This window comes from Triticum urartu, chromosome 4A, assembly GCF_056163025.1.
Source record: "Triticum urartu cultivar PI428250 chromosome 4A, HENAU_Tu73, whole genome shotgun sequence".
NCBI lineage: Eukaryota > Viridiplantae > Streptophyta > Magnoliopsida > Poales > Poaceae > Triticum > Triticum urartu.
Genome location: NC_141876.1, coordinates 191,613,383 through 191,629,864, shown reverse-complemented (window position 1 = coordinate 191,629,864; position 16,482 = coordinate 191,613,383). Strand labels below are relative to the sequence as shown.

Here is a 16,482-nt window from a genome sequence, read left to right as displayed (position 1 = left end):
TGTTGGGCCTTGCTGGAGGAGTGTTATTCAAGGCGAACTGTCAAGGGGTTCCCATTATAACCCAACCGCGTAAGGAACGCAAAATCCGGGAACATAATATCGATATGACGGAAAATAGGGTGGCAAGAGTGGAACAAAACACCAGGCATAAGGCCGAGCCTTCCACCCTTTACCAAGTATATAGATGCATTAATTAAATAAGAGATATTGTGATATCCCAACAATAATCATGTTCAAACAAGGAACAACATCTCCATGTTCCAATAAGGAACAACTTCATCTTCACCTAGAACTAACAATGCTATAAGAGGGGCTGAGCAAAGAGGTAACATAGCCAAACAACGATTTTCTAGGACAAGGTGGGTTAGAGGCTCAACATGGCAATATGGGAGGCATGATAAGCAAGTGGTTGGTATCGTAGCATAGGCATAGCAAAAGAGCGAGCAACTAGCAAGCAAAGATAGAAGTGATTTCGAGGGTATGGTCATCTTGCCTGAGATCCCGCAAGGAAGAAGAACGAGTCCATGAAGAAGTCAAACGGACGTAGTCGAACGGTTCCTCACAAAAGCGACGTAATCGGAACCAACCCGAAGAAGCAACACCGGAAAGAAGCACACAACATAGTAAACAACCAACACATGAACATGGAATGATGCACAATCAAGTATGATGCATGTCCGGTTTAAATATGCATGACGTGGCAAAGTGCAATAAACAAAACTACAACTTAAGTGGAGCTCAATATGCAACGGAGTTGCATATTGAAGAAAACACCACATGACTTATTTAGTTCTCTCTCGTTTATGTACCCAACAAGATTAAATGTTGATTAACATGGAAAGAGGGTGAAGCATAATAAAACTACCTAACTAGGCAAATTTAAATGAGGCCGGAGGCAATGAACAACAATTCCAGTAAATCCCCATATGCATATATTAGGTTTGGTACTGTTCTTCCCTAAACACAATTTTAGAGTTGTTAAACACGCAAAGAGATGCCACCATGTTAAACTATGCATTTTTCTACCCCATTTACATATAAAGTTTATTAAGTTCGGAGCTACGGTTAATTAGTTATGAAATAAAGCATTTTACATGGCAATATGGGAAAATATATGTGAAACATCATTTTAAACATTTTAAACATAGATGAAAGTCGCATATTATTAAACTAGACAAAAATCTAAGCAACTTTCATATATAATTTATTTAGATCCGATGCGCGGTTGTGAAGTATTAAATGCATGGAGTTTAGGGACTTTTCTGCAAAACTGGTCTCCTTTGGAAAAATAGACAAAATCGCAGCAACAAGAAAAAAACATATCGGGCCGAACCTGGATCTGGGTGAGGGTTGCTCACTTTGGGCCAAGGCCCAGTTCGGGTGAGAGGGCAGGAGTGTGGGTGTGGAGAGGCGTGTGTGGACAAAGAGAATGACGAGTGGGGTCCCACTGTCATAGAGACCAAAATGGTAAAAAATGGGCACTTCACAAGTGGTCCGACGGGGATTCGAACCTGGGTCTGCAAGGTAAGTGGGAGAGTTTTTAACCACTGGGCTAGGATCAAGGGATTTGGATAAAGGTGCGGCCGAGCTGCTCTTAAACAGTTAGGGGCCCTGGCTTGGCTTCTTCTACGTAAACAGAGGAGATGGCATCGTCGCCGGCGAGCAACGATGGCACGGCATGACTCCGTATGCGGCGGCGAGCGTGCAGGAAGGAGAAGCACTGCTGATCCAAGGGCGCTGGAAGGCTAGGAGCGGCAGGGTGCTGGAAGGCTAGGAGCGGCAGGGCGCTCAAGTCCGAGCTCGACTCGGCTCGGGCATGCGGGCGTGCGTAGAGGCAGGGAAGGGAAAAGCAGCAAGGTGGCAGGTCCTGCTACTGCAGACAGAGTGGCGTGAGGAGAGAGGCCACGGGAGTGACAAATGAAAGGAGAGGAAGGTGAGGAGGAGTAGGAAGGATAACCAAGGAGGAAGATGGCCGTGATGGGACGTCCTGCTCGTGGTGCTCAACGCACGGAGGTTCGGCGACTCACGCGATGCAGGAGAAAACTGGGCGCGCGGCTGGGTCGTCGGCACAAGGACGGCAACGACACCAGATCTGGGCGGCGGGACTTGGGGCTCCATGTCCACGGCGAGGAGTTCCATGGGCGGCGGCGTTGTTCGGTTCCTGCAGGGGAGGCGAGGTGATGGTGACTCCGGCAACGCAGCTGCTACGGGTTGGAGCTAGGACCTCCATGGCAGCGCTGCGAAGACAACAGAGAGAGAGAGAGCAGCACGAGAGAGAGAGAAAAAGAGAAAGCAGGTGGGGAATGAAGGGAGCAGGGCACGGCGGGGAACTCATCTCCGGCGAGGTCCGATCTCCGACGGGGATGAGGAGGCGTCGGGGTCCTCTCCCGCTTGGGATCGAGCGAGGAGGAGGATTGCTACTGCTGGGTGCTGTGCTGGTTGGTGGATCGAGGGGATCCACAGGAGATCACTGGTTGGGGGAATTGGATGGATCGGATCTGGGGGGATCCCAAGAGAGTGGTGGCGGCGCTAGGGTAGGATCCCTAGAAATTAGTGGTTTGACTAGATATATATATAGTAGGGATAAGGGTATCTCGTCCCTACGATTATAATCGGACGTCCGAGAAAACTATATGTTAGGAAGTTCAATTAACAAAACGGAGATGTTTTGTAGATGTTTGGGGATGATCCAGACCCAACGGTGACGTCTGCTCGGGTCGGGTCCGGGACATCTTTCGGACGCGCGCGCGAGGAGGGTCGCGGGCTGACGAGAGAAGTTAGTTAGGGTCTGGTGGTGAATGGTTGTGGGCTGTGCAGAAAGCCTTAGGCTGGGAGGAGAGAAGAGATAGACCCGGCGACTGTTTTCGGAGACCGAAAACGTCCGACGTTAGACCGAATATTGTCGCTATAGTTAATCGTTGGGGCGTTAAACGAACTCCAAATGCGATGAAATTTGGCAGGCGGCCTACTGGCAACATAACAACACCGCATGCCAACTTTCATCCCATTCCGAGAACATTTTCCGCCCACTTATAAAACACTATTTCAGACAAGCCGTGGGCGCGTGCAAGTGTGGCTGGGCTCAGAACGGACAATAGAAAGAACTGGGAGATCCGGACGGATGCAAGTTTTGAAAAGCATGATGATGCAATGCACATGATGACATGATAAGATGCGACACGCAAGCAAATGACCAGACAACGACGACGAATAACTGGAAGACACCTGGCGCAACGGTCTCGGGGCGTCACAACACTCCACCATTATTCAACTATTCATATTCGCCCTCAGACACTTGATCTCCTACAAAGATATATATATATATATATATATATATATATATAAATTCACCAAATGACCAAGAAGTGATGCCAAAAAGACAGGCCAACAAGAACAACAATTTCAGTTCCTCAACAAAACCCACCGAAAAGCTAAACACCTTAACCCATACCAAGCTTCCAATTTCAAAATTACCTCAAAATCAACTGAAAAACATTAAAAAAACGAATTCCCTGAATAATATGCTTGTTCTGCAATTAGGTCTCATACCACTCAGTACACGTTATATGGTATGAATAACCTTACAACATTCGAGGGAGATCGACCTACTGCGGTACATCTTTACCTCCACAATCATTGATGACCGGCTTGTTGTCATCTATGGAGTTGCACTCTGTCTCTTGAAATATGTTGTGAATAAAAAATAGAAGGTGAAAACAAATATTAGCTGCAAATAATCTATAATTAGGTTCCTCACCAATGTAACTTCAAAAGAAGATACATTGTGGGGGACTCAACCAGAAAAAACTACAAAGTATAGGCCAACTTATATTCTGGATTATAGTGGTATAAAACACTAAGGCAATGCTGGATATAGAATAGCTAGCATATTGCAGTATGGGGAGACACGATATAATTTTCTCAAGGCCACAGTTTGATCATATATCTGAATGCATGTTGAAGTCATAAAGCCCAAATCTATCTGTACTACAACCTTACTACACCATCCACCAACCATTTTCTCAAGACCCTGAGGCAAAACTGCCTAGATTAGATTGTAGTACAATGAACCAAATCAATTCACGAAGGTCACTCATAGTAAGTCGGAAGTTCGCAAAAATTACATCATTTTAAACCAAGTAAACCGGAACAGTTGTCAACTATGGAGGTACCTTTCCAGCCATGCCATGCCTGGTGATGAGCTCGTCAAGTCTCCGACACATTGTCAACCACTCTTTCTTTGGCAATGCGACCAGACCAATGAATCAGGCATCAACTGACCCGATCAGAGGCTCAAGCTTGAGCCCAAAGTAAGGAGGCACAAACTAGAGTAATAAGGAACTTAATTTTGCTGGAGTGTTGACTGTGGTCAAGAAATGAAGGGACTACAAGTTGCAGGTGGAGTCACATGGAGTCTTTGGAGTTGCAACAGTACTCATGGGATAAGATCAAGTCCAATGTACATGGAAGTTTGATGCATTGACAAATTCAAGGTGGTGGAGAATATTCGCCAAGGTGGAATTTGTTAGAGTTGTGTCGAACATAGTGTACAAAGTAGGTTACAGTTGGACTCTCGGTAGTATTGTGTTTAGATAGGATATGGAGTCGTGTCCTAGTAGGACACTTGTATCCTAGGCCTCTCTTATATAGCGGGGGTAGACACACGATGTAACCTATGTCAACATAATAGCACAGGCGCGCAATAGGGAACCGGCGGCATGTGCCGGCACCCGGGTGGCCGGTGTGCGATATTGTGATGGTGTCACGGGGAGGAGCGCCCGTAGTCAGGCTCCGGGGATGTAGCCATATCGATGAACCTCGTTAACAAATCTCGGTGCCATGCTCGTGTGATTGCTTGGTCCTCGGATGATCGACAATATGCCTCGAATTTATTCTAACAGTTGCAACCACAGGCCGGGTCTCCAGGCACTTAGCTAACCCACCGGCACCTGATCGCCCACTTCCCTGCATGTAGGGATCATGGCCTCTCCGTGTATATGTACTGGCTCACTCGAGGAATACAACAGGGCAACTCATTCCTCCATTCTTCTTGGTAATCAGAGCTATATGTCTTTTTCTTCCCATGTTGACCCACCCTCCGGCTCCCCCGCCCTCGAGTGACACCGGCGATGCCAGTGATGGCCACCTCTCGGTCGACGAGACCGCCGATGCTGCAGCCGCTGCTGGTGCACGCCCGCGTGCGGTCCTTACTCCTGATTCCTCCTCCTCCGGCGGCCTACCCCTCACTCCCATCCCACCCAACCAACCCCCGCCATAGACCCCTCTCTCCGTGCCTGTCATCGCTGCACCTCCTGGTGGTCTCCCCGCTAGCATAACCCACATCGTCGACTTCAAGTTGGCGCTAGATGGCTCCAACTTTGCCCAGTGGAGGAACTACCTCAACCTCATCGTCGCCAGGCACCACGCCGAGGCGCACATCCAGGCCAGCATCACCGCGCGCCTCTTCGATCCGTTGTGGCATGATGATGACAACACGATCATGTTGTGGTTCTACTCCACGGTTGCCGGCGATCTCCTCGATGTCATCGCACCGGCCAGCTCCACCGCCTACACCATCTGGACGCGCCTTCATGAGTATTTCCTCGAGAATGAGGCCGAGCTCGCCATGCATCTCGGGCAAGAATTCCGGACGGCCGTGTGCGACAACCACTCCATCAATGACTACTGCCGCCATCTCCAGGGGCTCACCGCCGCCCTTGCCGACATCCGGGAGCCGGCCACCGATTGCACTCTGACCCTATAGATGGTGGACGGCCTCCGGAAGAAGTTTGAGCTCTAGTCTGCCATCATTCAGTCCAAGGTGCTGCTGCCGACCTTCGTGCAGGAGCGCTGTCACCTCGTGCTCGCCGAGCTTGCCCTCGACAAGCAGCGCGCGTGGAGGGTGCTCAGGTCCTCGCCCTCCATGATGAGCGTGGTGACGGCGGGCGCGGCGAGCACGCGGATCGTGGCGACCGTGGCGATCGCGGTGGTCCGCCAGGCGGTGACCGTGCTCCTGGCGCTGCTGGTGGTTGCGGTGCTCAGCCCGGCGGTGGCAACCGCGCTGGCCGGCACGGTGGTGGACGAGGTCGTGGCCGCAGACGCGGTCGCGGGGACATTCCTGGAGGCAGCGGACGCGGCTCCCAGCAGCTGTGGCTGGGGTACTTTGCCCCTATGGGGCTGCCCTTCCCACCCCTGCTTGCGCCCTGGGTACCTCCCAACTCGGCTGGGGTACTCGGCCCTCGGCCCGGTGCGTTGCACCATGCCTATCTGGTGCTGCTTCCGCCCTCTCTACTCCCGTCCGCGCCATGGGCCGACTACACCGCCTCGCCATACTCCTGGGATGTGGCGGCCATGTACCAGGCTGCTTCAAGCCATGGCGCCACATTTCCTCCCCAAGCTGAGTGGATAATGGACATAGGGGCCTCTTCCCATGTCACCAGGGACCCAGGTACATTGCTCGAGCCTCATCCCTTATTAGCACATGATTCTCGTCATATTGTTATCGGTAATGGGGCTCGTCTTCCAGGCGTCGCCATTGGTAACACATGTCTCCCTCCCACCCATTCTATCTCACTCATATCTTGTTCTCCCCTAACATCATGCAAAACCTTATCTCTGTTCGCAAGTTTATGTCTGACAATTTATGTTCTGTGGAGTTTGACCCCCTCGGTTTTTCCACGAAGGATCTTCGAACCAAGGTGGTGCTTCTGAGGTCCAATAGTTCCGGCGACCTCTACCGTTTCACCGGGGACCATGGCAGCACTCTTCTGACGGATTTCACTATTTCCCATTCGGATCTTCGGCATAAAAGGCTCGGGCACCCTGGTGTTTCATCATTAGCTTATTTTCCCTTTGATATTCCCACTGGATGTAATAAAAGATCTAAGTCGCCATTATGTACCACTTGCCAATTAGGCAAGCACATCTCCCTCCTGCCTTTTGGGTCGAAGCCCTCCACACTGCCACCAGTCTCCTCAACGTTCGACCGCCGCATGCTATCCACCACTTTACCCCCCCCCCCATTTTCTTCTTTACGGCATGCATCCCACCTATGATCACTTGCGTTCTTTTGGGTGTCTCTGTTGCCCCAACCTGTCTGCCACAACTCCTCACAAGCTCTCGCCGCATTCTACACGTTGTGTGTGATGTAGGGTGGAACCCTAGATGGCCGATCCTTCGCGAAGGGAGCGAATCCCCCGAAGAACACGAAGAACACGAGGGGAAACACGAGAGAATGACTCAAACCAACAAGAAAGATCACACCTGTGCTAGATCCTCGAAACACAAAGAGATACACGATCCAAATCGATCGATACAAAGGGTAGCTAGTTCTTCTCTATGAGGAGGTCTTGAATCCACAAGGGGATCTTCCCGTAAAGGGGTCTTGAATCCAAGGTGGATCTTCTCCGAAGAGGGGTCGTGGTCTCTCTCAAGGAGTAGATCCGATATGGATGAGAGAAGCTCTATCTCACAAATGAGCTAACATAACGCTAAACCTAACTAGGAGGAGGTGGAGGAGTATATATAGTCTAGGGACACGAAGGGGTAAGTGGGGGATACATGGGCCTCGGGCTCAATCTCTGTGCACAGACAGGCGCCGGTCGTCCGACAGGTACCAGATGTCCGGTGGCTCATGAGGGTCCGGTCGTCCGGTACTTGTCGGACGTCCGGCGTTTTGGCTCGGTTGAGGTGGCACCGGATTTCCGGAGACAGTCGGACGTCCGGTCGCTGGAGTGTACCGGACGTCTAGTACTTGTCGGACGTCCGGTCATTGTAGCTTCCGTTGGCTGGCCCTTATTGCTAGATGAGTGCCCAGGCGTCGGACGTGCGGCATCGTCCGGTTGTCCGGTGGCTGAAGCTTCCGAGCAGCTACTTCTCTTGCTCCTCGCACTTGGTGTCCTCGCCATCTTCTCCATGGTCTTCCTCCTGGTTCCTGATCATGCATAGCACACATGTTTGAGGTAGTATCCATGTGTCACATGTGGAAAGTGACAATTCGGAGAGGAGCGAGTTCACCTTGTGTCCAATGGTGTATACTTGAGGTCTCATCTTATGTTCTCTTGGGGCTTGGAGAGTAGTCGGAGTGTACATGGGGATGAACGTGGGATGCTCCGCATCATCTCCCCCCCTTGTGAAAGATCCAACCTCGTATCGTGATCCCCATCACCATGGAAACGGTTGTCGTGGACGGACTTGTAGTTGGTCGGAGTTGAAGGCATTGCGCAATCCAAGTACTCCAAGGTGTCTCTGGTATGTGGTACATGCAAAATGAGCAAACACGAAGTACACATGGAAATGCAATGGTTAGCACACACAACGTGTCCATCATAGAATAATGAGTCCATTCGGCAACATTGTGCGAGACAAAGCACATGAAGCTTATCAAGATGATATGGAATGAGATGCAAAGCATTCATTGTGCACACAAATGTGTTGTGAATATGATCAATGCAACCACGATGCAAAATGATGTCATAATGGGACGGTTTATCAATAGCATGAATATGTAAATGAATGCTCAATATGATTATGTTATCATGCAATTGGTGGTGGACAAGATGATCATGATGTATGAAGATGCCATCAAGAAAGATCACAACAAATCTGCTAAGGAAATGCACAAGCTCATATATCATGGATGACATGGGAAAACAAGATGCAACATGACAATCATAATATGAGTCAATCCATGCATAAGATGCAAATTTGTCATGTGTGTGAGATGTCCAATGAGAATGACATGTGTGAGCACAATCAACAAATATGGAGGTGTTGGTGTACCAATGCTCGATGTCGTGGCATGAGTGGAGGTTCGAAGGTGCTTCCAATAAGTCCGAGCGCTCCTCAATTTGAAGGTCTATAGAGCCAATCTTCAATGTCGCTCCTCCGTTCGCAAGATGTATCATGTAGACAACAAGAAGGAAACAACAATGAAAGAGTGACCCATCCAATATGCGTATTTGAGGATGGCTCAAAGGGAAGGAGTTCACCTTTATGCGAATGTCGAAAATGTTGGTGTCACACATCATGTACGCCTTCACATAACCAAATTGTCTCAGGACAGTATCGCCTTGTGGATCCTTCAAAATGAAAGAACATGAAAAACACTCAGAAAAACAAATGAGGTTAGCGGAAATGCAAAACCTATCATTCATGTGGTAAAATACCCAACAAGTGTATGCATCAGGCTCATCATAAGAAAGGACAAGGGGGCATTTCAGAGTATGGAGGAATGTGATGCGAGAACAACCAAATAGAATAGGCGCAATCAAGCAAGCATGCATCACAAGTAAAGTGTCCAAGTCTCCAAGATCAATAAGCATAGATGCAACAATTGGAGGCAAGCAACAATGAACAAGATATATCATGTGAGAGACATGAACATGTATGTCATCAACCCAAGAAAGTGAGTAATAGTAGAACATGGGTGATGCGACAAAGCAAGCAATCAAAGAGATCAAGTGGTGCAACCTAGTAGTGCAAAGATGCAACATAATAGAGGTAATCATGTCAAGCATGTCATGGTTGCAAATAGTGTGCATGAATAATTCACATGACATAGCACAAGCATGAAAGGAGGATATGAGCAAAGTATCATCAATGTATTGGCGAGAGGCCATATGTGAATAGTAATGGGACATCATGACTCTACCAACACAATAAGCAACAATAGCATGAGGCACATGATAAACATGGCAATAGCAACAAGGTTCTCCATCAAGCATGCAAATACACATATGAGTACTCAAATGGTGAATCATGGGTAAATGCAAGCAAGGGTCACCATTGCATGGCAAAATCATATAAATAGGCATAGCTTTCAAAGTGAAAACGGATGTATGCGCATAAGGTAACAAGTGATATATAGCCAATAGCCATGTGAGAGCCAAGTAAAAGAGATGCGCGTAGTCCTTGCGCGAAGGGAATGGTGGTAAGGATAGTCCACGTGATCCAAAATCGCCGTTGCTCTCAAGAGCTCGTTTTGTGAACTCTTGGGATTGAGAGGTTGACGAGTATACGTGAGTACCTACACAAAACAAAGACAAAGGGAAAATTGTGTGTGCGTGGTATATGTACACATCATCTATCATGATGCGCATGTGCTTGTGTTGGTTAGCACAAAATATCCAATGCTCAAATAAATGAGAGGAGTGATATAGAAACATGCCATCCATCATGAGAGGTTTGTTGTTATGTATAGCATAATGGAGACTCAAATTGTGTAATGCATCATGAGAAATATGTAGAGCATTATTATTCATGGAATGCATATGGTGCAAGCAATTATGGGAATTATGCAAAGTATGGAGTGCATCAAAATCTCCTAATATGTATGAGGAAACTATGGGGGTTCTCCTCATGAGAATTAATGGAAACATCACATGGAGAATATTGACAATATCCAAAACAAAGCATGTTTGGTTCTATGTAATCATGGCATGGCATAGTAGATGAATTGCGCAAATCATGTAAAGGAAGTATGGCAATATCGTCAAATGAAAACCAAAAGCCAATGACCATCATCTCGTCATCTATGCCATAAGTGCAAATGGGATTGATTTTCATGGGGCGTGCATTTACTATGTTGAGATTGAAATGATGAAATATGGGATATCTCACTCATAGCATATGACAAGGTTAATGGATTGTCAAACATGATGTGACCAAAAGAATTTTCACATGATTTCCTATGGAGCATAACATCACAACTAGGCACCTCGACATGCTCGTCATCATATTCATCATAAATAGGTAAGTCATGACATGAGGAAGTCGCACTAGCATGAAGCATGGGAATAGGTGTGTCAACATCATGCAAGCAATCATTCGTAAAATAGTCCACTAGTGGGACAAGAGAAGCACCATCACCTATGTTACCTTTGGAGAATCGCTCATGTGTTGTAGGTGAGGTGTCGAAGACCAAGTCGTGGTCATCTTCATCTTGATGGAACCATGTGGGGGTGCATCATCGTCCACCATGGCCATCGTCGTCTCCATTGGAGGTATGGACTCGTCGAGGATAGGTGTGTCGTCATGTAGGAGACCTAGCACCAAAGAAGAAAAACACACTCGGAGTAGAGGTTAGGTTGTTAGAAATCATAGTGGCCTCACATGCCGTGTGAACTACCTCACTCACTAAGTGTTCTGGCTCACTCACTCCCGGTATGATGCTCTCACTCATATGGTTGGTGGAGTCACTCAAATGGCTCTCAACCTCACATAGGATGTGTGGCATGCTCTCATCTATGGGGCTAGTGGTGGTCACACTCATCCTCTCATAGGAAATGCACTCAATGTCATATATGGTGGTCCGAGAGATGTAGGTGCAAATGTCTCCATGCTCAATCATGTCGTGGTCGTAGCCGTGGATGAAGGCCGAAGATGGCACATCATCAATCTCCTCCAAGACCAAAGATAAGGTCTCATGTGCGGTCATGTAGCTTGACTCAGACTATGAGTCCAATATGAGCGCCGTCTTCATGAAGTTGAAGATGTTCATGCTCGTCGTCGTGGTTGAAGGGGATGGCCCTTGCTCGACCTTCTTGTCGCCGTCTTGTTGTAGGAGGCCCATATGATGTGGCACCTTGTAGCTCGTCTCCATGACCGAAGGGATTGTCCCATGCTCGGACATATTCCTTGGGGGGCTTCCGAAGATGGAAGTGTCACCCTCGCTCGTAGGTGGTCGCCTCGTTAGTGAAGATGTTGATGTAGGCGAACTCATGGGAAGTAGGCGAAGATGCCGTACGTCCAAAGGCAAAGATGCCTTGATAGCACATGGCGAAGATGCCAAAGTGGTGGTGGTAGTCATAGCTCTGTCTTGGTGGTGCTTCTCTCGCGGTCTTCTCTTGTGCTCATGAAGTTTGGCCTTGGCGTGAAGTAGGGCTTGTTGGGACTTGTGCATTTGTGCTTGGCGAGAATCTTCATGATGATTGTGTCGTTGTCGTGCTTGAGCTCAATGGCGTTCGTCGTCGTCGTGCACATGTTGCTTGGAGGTTACTTTCTCTTCATGATGATGTGTATCACGAACGTGATGGTGGTCGCAATGGAGATGTGGACGTGGACGACTTGCGCTTGCATCGCTTGGGCGCTCCAAAGATGATTGACTTGCTCGCCGTCTCCTTGAGGATGATGAAGGGGAAGAACATTTGGCCAACAAAGTCCAAATCTCCTCCATCCTTGCATCTTGCTCCTCCTTGTGCGCGGAAAGCTTGTTGTCGATGTAGTCCCTTTTCCTTGCTTTGGAGTGACGAATGTCGATGGAGAGGTTCTCGATGCGCTCTCGCAATCTTGATTGTGCGCCTTGCATTTGTCGTTGTAGATCGAAGATGGACTGATGTAGTTGTTCACGCCGTCGTTGTTGTGGAAGACCGGAGATGAAATGCCTGCCTATCCATCACAATACTTGAGCAAATATGAATGGATAAAGGAGAAGAACTATACCAAATGTATGTTGACCGATGTTGAAGATGGATCAATGATCACTCAATGATGTAACAAGGAAATAGCACAATTGGTACCAATTCTTGTCGGTTTCTCACGCCTACACAAAATAAGGCTTATGGTGGAGCTCGGTGAGGATAGTGGCACAAAAATTTGATGCAAAATGTTAGCAAGAGTCAATAATGTTGAAAGAGATTCACAAATTTGCAAGTGAAACAAGTAGACCAATAGCAATGAATGGCACACGAAAACGAACACACGGATAGATAAATGGGGTCGTGCAACCAAGGATGAGCACAAAATCTGGAATCCATGCAAAACGCTCGTGTTGCACAACTCAAGAGAGACGCTAGCACGATTGCTCAATAGGTGGATACAACACTTGTGCACAACCTATAAGATGCAAAATGAATGAGCTTTCTATCCCAAGTATGCTATGTATGTATATTCCGGTGCTCTAGCATAAGATGATCCAAGATGATAGGATATGACAATCTTATATGCAATGGGGTATGATGCTATGGCTATTGCTTACAAGCTTCTTTGCTCTCTCTTTTTCTTTGCTTAAAAGCTTATTCTTTTTTTTGTATGGCCACTTTGGCACAATGCACAAACCAAGATAGCAATTGTATATATGCGGGAACAAACTTGTGGCACAAGGGATGATATGATACCAATATGATATGTTATGTATGCAATGTATGGTGTAGATCACTAATATGCACAAGTAACGTTGCCGGCAATACTCAAATGGCTATTCTCGATAGGCAAGTGACACAAAATGGGCTAGGGGTTATCAATGCAATGGCAAGGGAATATACAATGGAGGGATACCACAATACCAAGATGATATGGATGTTACCGTCCTTGGCGATGATGAGTGGCGGCGATCTGGATGGAGATACCAAGATGATGGAGACTCGTCCCTAAGTAGCCGAAACACCTTAGGAAATGGAAAAACTGCGAACTCAAAATCTCAAACGTCAAATGTCAAAATGGTGGTAGCGCGAATGCGGTGGTGGTTGTGGAAGCTCAACGAGATTGCAGAAATGCAATGATGGGTTTTGAGATGCAATGCGGAAGTGGAGGTAAGGTGGTGTACTATATACGGTGTCGAAGATGAGGTCACCGTCCCTAAGTAGCCGAAACACCTTAGCAGACACAACACACAACTCAAACAAGGTCAAACAAAATTTGGTTATGTTGGATGGTGGGAGTGTATGGTGGGCAAGCCTATGCGGAAGTGGTGGTGGTGGTTGATGAAGAAGCATGGCCCCTAAGTAGCCGAAACACCTTGGGAGAGTCGAATCACAACTCCAACAACATCAAATGCTAAGGGGAACAAAATGTGTAAGGTTGCGAAAGTCGGTCGTGGTGTAGCGGAAGATGTGGTGGAAGCCCTAGGGGGATGTCAAGAGCTTCAAAACAAGCTAAAGAACGTCAAAATCGGAGTTCAGATGAATTAGTTATGGTCGAAACAAGAATCGGCCGAAGTCAGTTTTTACAGGTTACGGACGTCCGTAAAAGGACGGATGTCCAGTCGCCGGACGTCCGGTCCGGTCAGAAATCCGTAAATTCTGCTCGCGTTAGGGGGTTCTGGTCGCCCGATAAGTTGCAGACATCCGGTCATTCCAGGGGCTCCGGACGTCCGTAAAGTGTCGATCGTCCGGTGGGTTGGGGTCAACGTGAGATGCGAGATCCGGGGCGCGATTTTGGCCGTAAAATGAGGATTTTGGGGTCAAAATTGATGAGATTTTGTGGATGAAAGATGGGGAAACTTGGGGAGACGCTAGATCCACTTGAAACCAAGAAAATCCATGGATCAAATCCAACAAAACTTTGTCAAACCGACAAATCAAAAAAAAATTGGGGCCATTTTTGGTGGTGATTTTTGAAATTGGGGAAGAACACAAAAAAATTAGGCTAGAAAACAACGAGGGGAGGCTCCGAAATCATGATCAACGTGGCTCATGATACCAAGATGATGTAGGGTGGAACCCTAGATGGCCGATCTTTCACGAAAGGAGCAAATCCCGCGAAGAACAAGAGGGGAAACACGAGGGGAAACACGAGAGAATCACTCAAACCAACAAGAACGATCACACATGTGCTAGATCCTCGAAACACAAAGAGATACACGATCCAAATCCAACAAGTGACGATACAAAGGGTAGCCGTTTCTTCTCCGTGAGGAGGTCTTGAATCCACAAGGGGATATTCCCGTAAACGGGTCTTGAATCCAAGGTGGATCTTCTCCGAAGAGGGGCCGCGGTCTCTCTCAAGGAGTAGATCCGATATGGATGAGAGAAGCTCTATCTCACAAATGATCTAACACAATGCTAACCCTAACTAGGAGGAGGTGGAGGAGTATATATAGTCTAGGGACACGAAGGGGTAAGTGGGGGATACATGGGCCTCGGGCCCGATCTCGGTGCACAGACAGGCGCCGGTCGTCCGACAGGTACCGGACGTCCAGTGGCTCACGAGGGTCCGGTCGTTCGATACTTGTCGGACGTCCGGCATTTTGGCTCGGTTGACGTGGCGCCGGATTTCCGGAGACGGTCGGACGTCCGGTCGCTGGAGTGTGTCGGACGTCTGGTACTTGTCGGACGTCCGGCCGCTGTAGCTTCCGTCGGCTGGCTCTTCTTGCTGGATGAGTGCCCAGGCGTCGGACGTCCGGCGTCGTCCGGTGGCTGAAGCTTCCGAGCAGCTCCTTCTCTTGCTCCTCGCGCTTGGCGTCCTCGTCGTCTTGTCCATGGGCTTCCTCTTGGTTCCTAGTCATGCATAGCACACATGTTTGAGGTAGTAGCCATGTCTCACATGTGCAAAGTGACGATTCGGAGAGGAGCGAGTTCACCTTGTGTCAATGGAGTATACTTGAGGTCTCGTATGTTCTCTTGGGGCTTGGAGAGTAGTCGGAGTGTACATGGGGATGTACATGGAGTGCTCCGCATCAATGTGTTCATTGGTTATCCCCGTGAGCAGAAAGGATACCGCTGTTTTGATCTCTCCTCACGCAAGGTCATCACTTCTAGGAATGTTGTTTTTGATGAAACGGTGTTTCCTTATGTTTCTGCTGCAGAAAATCCAGCCGATCCGGGGCGCCCTGCCGCCCATGACGGCGCGCCCTCCCTCGTTCCCTGCACCTCGTATGGGTCGCATTCCACCCACCATCCTCCCTCCACTTCTTCTGCGCCACGTTGGCCAGCAACCCACCCGTCCACCTACGTCCCTGTCGGGCCCGCTGCAGTTTCCGTGCCCATGCCCACCAGCACCTCCGCGCGCCCCTCTCTCGGACCCACACCCCATGCATGCCCACCAATCCGCCGTGCCTCGCCCAAGACATCGTTGCATCCACGCCCACGCGTGGATCTGATGCGGGATTCCTTTCAGGATTGCTCACCCTGGTTTCCGCTCCTCCCGCTTCCGTCTCGGGATCTTTGTTTGCTCCCGCTTCCTCGCTTGCTTCTCCTGCTTCGCCACGTACGCCCCTGTCTCCGACGGGTCCGCCACTACCTCCACGTGACATTGCCATACCACCTTGCACTAATCCACACCCGATGAGAATGCGCGGTAAAACGGGTTTTGCCATGCCCAAACGACACTTTGACTTATCTGTCATCACCACCCCTTCGCCACTCCCCTCCTCCTACCGTGCTGCTCTCAAAGACCCCCATTGGCATGCCGTAATGTTAGACGAATTTCATGCGCTAATATGGAATGACACTTGGTCTTTGGTGCCTTGTCCTGCAGGTGTAAACGTGGTGATGGGCAAGCGGATCTTGCGGCATAAACTTCACCCTGATGGCTCCTTGGCCTAGTACAAGGCACGTTGGGTGGTCAGTGGCTCCACACAACAGGCCGGTGTTGACTACGGGGAGACCTTCAGCCCCTTCGTCAAACCCGGCACAATCAGAGTCGTCCTCAGTCTTGCCACGGTGAACGGTTGGCCGATTCGTCAAATGGATGTTAAAAATGCCTTTCTTCACGGTGACCTCGTCGAGACCGTGTACTGCCAGCAACCCTCCAGGTTCGTTGACT

At 48.8% G+C, this 16,482-nt stretch overlaps 1 pseudogene; it reads left to right on the top strand.

The window, feature by feature from the left end:
• Positions 1-5,083: 5,083 nt before the first annotated feature.
• On the top strand, positions 5,084-16,262 carry LOC147975343 (uncharacterized; annotated as a pseudogene).
• Positions 16,263-16,482: the final 220 nt, after the last annotated feature.